Source organism: Taudactylus pleione, unplaced genomic scaffold, assembly GCF_031769625.1.
Source record: "Taudactylus pleione unplaced genomic scaffold, aTauple2 ptg000441l, whole genome shotgun sequence".
NCBI classification, from domain to species: Eukaryota; Metazoa; Chordata; class Amphibia; order Anura; family Myobatrachidae; genus Taudactylus; species Taudactylus pleione.
The window spans coordinates 50,271-56,625 of NW_028284843.1; positions in this window are offsets into that span (position 1 = coordinate 50,271).

Here is a 6,355-nt window from a genome sequence, read left to right on the forward strand (position 1 = left end):
CTAACACCTAACCTTAACCCTGCCCTAACCCTAATCCTAACCCTAACAATAACCCCTAATCCTAAACCTAATCCCTAACCCTAAAATCTAACCCAAACCCTAAATCTAACCCTAAACCCTAACCTATAACCCTAACCCTAACCTAATCCTAACCTTATACACTAAACCTAACTATAACTCTAACCCCAAACCCTAACCCCTAAACCCCTCACCCCTAAACCCCTCACCCTAAACCCTAATACTAACCTAAATCCTAACCCCAACCCTACCCCTAACCCTACCCCTAACCTAACCCAACCCTAACCCTTACCAATTAACCCTAACCCCTACCACCAAACCCTATCCCCAAACCATAAACCTAACCCTAAACCCTAACCCAAAAGCTAACCCTAAACCTAACCCCTAAACCCTAACCCTACACTAACCCTAACTCCTAAACCCTAACCCACTAACCCTAATCCACTAACCCTATCCCTGACCCTAACCCCTAACCCCAACCCCTAAACCCTAACCCTAACCATAAGCCTAACCTAACCCCTAACCCTAACCCTAATATCCTAACCCTAAACCCTAAGCCTAACCCAACCCTAACCCCTACCCCTAACCCCAACCCTAGCACTAACCTTAGCCCAACCCTAACCTTAACCCTAACCTTAACCCTAGACTAACCCTAACCCCTAACCCTAAACCCTAACCCCAAGCCCAACCCTAACCCCTAACCCTAAACCCTAACCAAACCCTAACCCCTACCCCTAAACCCTAACCCAAACCCCAACCCTAACCCTAACCCCATAACCCTAAACCCTAACCCAAACCCTATAGACTAACCCTAACCCCTACACCTGCCCTAACCCCTACCTCTAACTCCAACCCCAACCCTAACCCCTAACCCAACCCTGACACTAACCCTAACCCCAACCCTAACCTTAACCCAACCAAAACCCTAGACTAACCCTAACCCTAACCCTAACGCCAACCCTAACCAATAACCCTAACCCAAACCCCTAAACCCTAACCCAACCCTAACCTCTAACCCCAAACCCCAACCCCTAACCCCTAAACCCAACCCCTAACCCTACCCCTAACCATTAACCCTAACCCCTAACTCCCTAAACCCTTAACCCCTAACCCCAACCCCTAAACCCTAACCCCTTAACCCTAACCCCAACCCCGAACCCTTAACCCTAACTCTAACACTAAACCCTAACCCTAACCCAACCCTCAACCCCAACCCTAACCCCTAACCCTAAACCCTAACCCCTCAACCCTAACCCAACCCAACCCTAAGCCCTAACCCTAACTCTAAACCCTAACCCTAACCTAACTCTAACACTAACCCCTAACCCTAAATCCCAACCCTAACCCTTAAACCTAACCCTTACCCCAAAATTAACCCTACCCTAACCCCTAACCCAACCATACCCCTAACCCTAACCCAACCCTAAACCCTAACCCTAACCACATCCAACCCTAAACCCTAACCCTACCCTAACCCTAAACCTAACCCTCACCCTAACTCTAGCCACTAACCCTAACCCCTAGCCCTAACTCTATCCCTAAATCCTAACCCTAACCCTAAAACCCCAAATCCTAAACCCTAACCCTAACTCCTAAACCCTAACCCCTAAACCAAAACCCTATACGCTAGCCTAAACCCTAACCCTTACCCTAACCGTAAATCCTAAACCCTAACCCACTAATTCTAATTCTAATCCACTAAACCCTAAACTAAACCCTAAAACAAATCCTAAACCCTAACCCTAACTCCAAAACCCTAACCCCTAAACCAAAACCCTAACCCAATACCCTACCCTAAATCCTAACCCTTACCCTAAACCCTAACACTAACCCACTAATTCTAACTCTAATCGACTAACCCTAAAACTAACCCCTAACCATAACCCTAACCTAACCCAACCCATCCCTAACCATAAATCTACACTAACCCTAAACCTAACCCACTAACCCTAACCCCAAACCCTACCCTAACCCAACTCAACCCTAACCCAGTCCTAACCCTACCCTAACCCAACCCTAACCCAGCACTAACCCTACCCTAACCCCTAACCCTTACTCCAAAACCAACCCTAACCCTAACCGTAACTCCTAACCCTAAACCCAAATACTAAATCTAACCCTAAACTCTAACCCTAACCATAGCCCCAAAACCTAACCCCTAACCCTAACCCCAACCCCAAACCTAACATTAAACCCTAACCCTTAACCCTAATGCTAAACCCTAACCCTAACAATAACCCCTAAACCTAATCCCTAACCCCATCCCTAAACCCTTACCCTAAAACCTAACACTAACCCTAAACACTAACCCTGACCTTAACCCTAACCCCTAATCCCAACCCTGACCCTAATCCCTAACCCCTAATCCTAACCCTAATAATAACCCCTAACCCTAATCCCAAACCCTAAAACCTAACCCTAACCCCCAACCCTAACCCTAACCTAAACCTATACACTAACCCTAACTCTAACCCTAAATCCAAACCCCTAACCCCAAACCCATAACCCTAACCTCTAAACCCAAACCCCTCACCCTAAACCCTAATACTAACCTAAACCCTAACCCCAACCCTAAACCTTACCCTACGCCTACCCCCAACCTAACCTTAACCCAACCCTGACCCTAAACCCTAACCCTGACCCTATCCTAACCTACTAACCCTAACCCTTACCTCTAACCCTAACAACAAACCCTAAACCCAAACCCTAACCATAACCCCTAACCCTAAACCTAACCCAAACTCAAAACTCTAACCCTAATCCTTACCCTACTCTAACCCTACCCTAACCCTAACTCCTAAACCCTAACCCTAATCCACTAACCCTAATCCCTAACCCTAGACCCTAACCCCAACCATAACATTAACCTAACTCAACCCAACCCTAATGCTAAACCCTAAAAATAAACCCTAACTCTATCCCTAACCTACCCCAACCATTCCCTAACACTAACCCTAACCCCAAACCCCTAACCCTACCCTAACTCTAACCCACTAACTCTAACCCACTAACCCTAACCCTTAACCCCAACCCTAAACCCTAACAATAACCCCTAATCCTAGACCCTAACCCCAGCCCTAAACCCTTACCCTAACCCCTAACCTAACACTAACCCTAACCCTAACACCTAACCCTAAACCCTACCCTAACCCCTAACCCTAATCCCATTCCCTAATCCTAACCCTAACAATAACCCCTAACCCTAAACCTAATCCCTAAGACTAAAACCTAGCCCTAAACCCTAACCCTAACACAAACCCTAAACTTAACCTATAACCCTAACCCCTAAACCTAACCTAATCCTATACCCTAACCCTAACTCTTACCCCAAACCCTAACCCCTAACCCATTACCCTAGCCTAAACCTAACCCTATACACTAAAACTAACTCTAACCCCAAACCCCTAACCCCTAAACCCAAACCACTCACCCTAAACCCTAATACTAACCTAAACCCTAACCCCAACCCTAAACCCTAACCCTAACCTAACCCAACCCTAACCCTTTCCCAAACCCTAACCCTGACCCAACCCTAACCTACTAACCCTAACCTTACCCTAACACCAGACCCTAACCCAAAACCTAACTCTGAACCCTAACCCAAAACCTAACCCTTACCCTACCTTAACCCTACCCTAACCCTAACTCCTAAACCCTAACCCTAATCCACTAACCCTAAACCCTAACCCCTATCCTAACTCAACCCATCTCTAATGCTAAACCCTAACAATAAACCCTAACCCCTAACCTCTAACCTAACCCTAAACCCTATCCCTAACCCCAACAATAACCCCTAACCCTAATCCCTAACCCTAAACCCTTACCCTAAACCTAACCCCTAACCTCACACTAATCCTAAACACTAACCCTAACACCTAACCCTAAACCCTAACCCCAGACCCTAACACCTACCCTTAACCCTACCCTAACCCCTAACCCCAACCCTAATCCTAACAATAACCCCTAACCCTAATCCATAACCCTAAAACCAAACCCTTACCCTAACCCTAACCTATAACCCTAACCATAACCTAATCCTAAACCTATACACTAACCCTAACTATAACTCTAACCCCAAACCCCTAAACCCAAACCCCTCACCCTAATACTAACCTAAACCCTAACCCCAACCCTAACCTAAACCAACCCTTTCCCTAACCCTTACCCCTAACACCACACCCTATCCCCAAACCCTAAACCCTAACCCAAAACCTAACCCTAACCCCTAACTCTTACCCTAACCCTACCCTACCCTAACTCCTAAACCCTAACCCACGAACCCTAACTCTAATCCACTAACCCTAAACCCTAAACACTAAACCCAAACCCCTCACCCTAATACTAACCCCAACCCTAACCTAACCTTAACCCAACCCTAACCCCTAACCCTGACCCTAACCTACTAATCCTAACCCTTACTCCTAACCCTAACCCCAAACCCTAACCATAACCCCTAAACCTAACCCTAAACCCTAACCCAAAACCCTAACCCTAATCCATAACCCTTACCCTACCCTAAAACTAACTCCTAAACCCTAATCCACTAACCCTAATCGCTAACGCTAATCCTAACCCGTAACCCTAACCTAACTCAACCCATCCCTAATGCCAAACCCTAAAAATAAACCCTAACCCCTAATCCTATCCCTAACCTACCCCAACCCATCCCTAACACTATCCCTAACCCCTAACCCTACCCTAACCCACTAACCCTAACTCTAACCCACTAACCCTAACCACTAACCCCAACCCTAATCCCTAACCCTAGACCCTAACCTAACCCTAAACCCTAACCTAACACTAACCCTAACACATAACCCTAACCCCAAACCCTACCCTAATCCTAACCCTAACAATAACCCCTAACCCTAAACCTAATCCCAAAGCCTAAAACCTAACCCTTACCCAGCCCTAAATCCTAACCCTAACACAAACCCTAACCCTAACCTATAACCCTATACACTAACCCTAACTATAACTCTAACCCCAAACCCCTAACCCCAAACCCCTCACCCTAAACCCTAATACTAACCTAAACCCTAACCCCAACCCTAAACCAAGCCCTAAACCCTAACCCTAACCCCTAACCCTAACCTAAACCTATACACTAACCCTAACCCCTAAACCCAAACCACTCACCCTAAACCCTAATACTAACCTAAACCCTAACCCCAACCCTACCCCTAACCCTTTCCCAAACCCTACCCTAACCCTTACCCCTAACCCCAAACCCTAACCATAACCCCTAACCCTAACCCTGAACCCTAACCCAAAACTTAGCCCTAAACCCTAACCCTATCCCTACCTTAACCCTACCCTAACCCTAACTCCTAAACCCTAATCCACTAACCCTAAACCCTATCCTAACTCAACCCATCTCTAACGCTAAACCCTAACAATAAACCCTAACCCTAAACCCCTAACCTAACCCAACCCAACCCATTCCTAACCCTAACCCCTAACCCGACCCTAACCCTAAAACTAACCCCTAACCCTACCCCAACCCAAAACCTAACCCTATCCCTACCTTAACCCTACCCTAACCCCTAACCCTAATCCACTAACCCTAACCCCAACCCTAACCTAACCCAACCCTAACCCTTTCCCAAACCCTACCCTAACCATAACCCTTACCCCTAACCCTAAAACCAGACCCTAACCCCAAACCCTAACCCCTAACCCTGAACCCTAACCCAAAACCCTAACCCTTACCCTATCCCTATCTTAACCCTACCCTAACCCTAACTCCTAAACCCTAACCCTAATCCACTAACCCTAATCCTAACCCCTAACCTTATCCTAACTCTACCCATCTCTAACGCTAAACCCTAACAATAAACCCTAACCCCTAACCCGACCCTAACCCTAAAACTAACCCTAACCCACTAACCCTAACCCCTAACCCTACCCCAACCCTAAAAATAACCCCTAACCCTAATCCCTAACCCCAACCCTTACCCTAAACCTAACCCCAAACCCCTAACCCTAACCCTGACCCAAAACCTACCCCTAAACCCTAACCCTTACCCTATCCCTACCTTAACCCTACCCTAACCCTAACTCCTAAACCCTAACCCTAATCCACTAACCCTAATCCTAAACCCTATCGTAACTCAACCCATCCCTAACCCGACCCTAACCCTAAAACTAACCCTAACCCACTAACCCTAACCCCTACCCCAACCCTAAAAATAACCCCTAACCCCAACCCTAAACCCTTACCCTAAGCCTAACCCCTAACCTAACACTAACCCTAAACAATAACCCTAACACATAACCCTAACACCTAACCTTAACCCTACCCTAACCCCAACCCCTAATCCTAACCCTAACAATA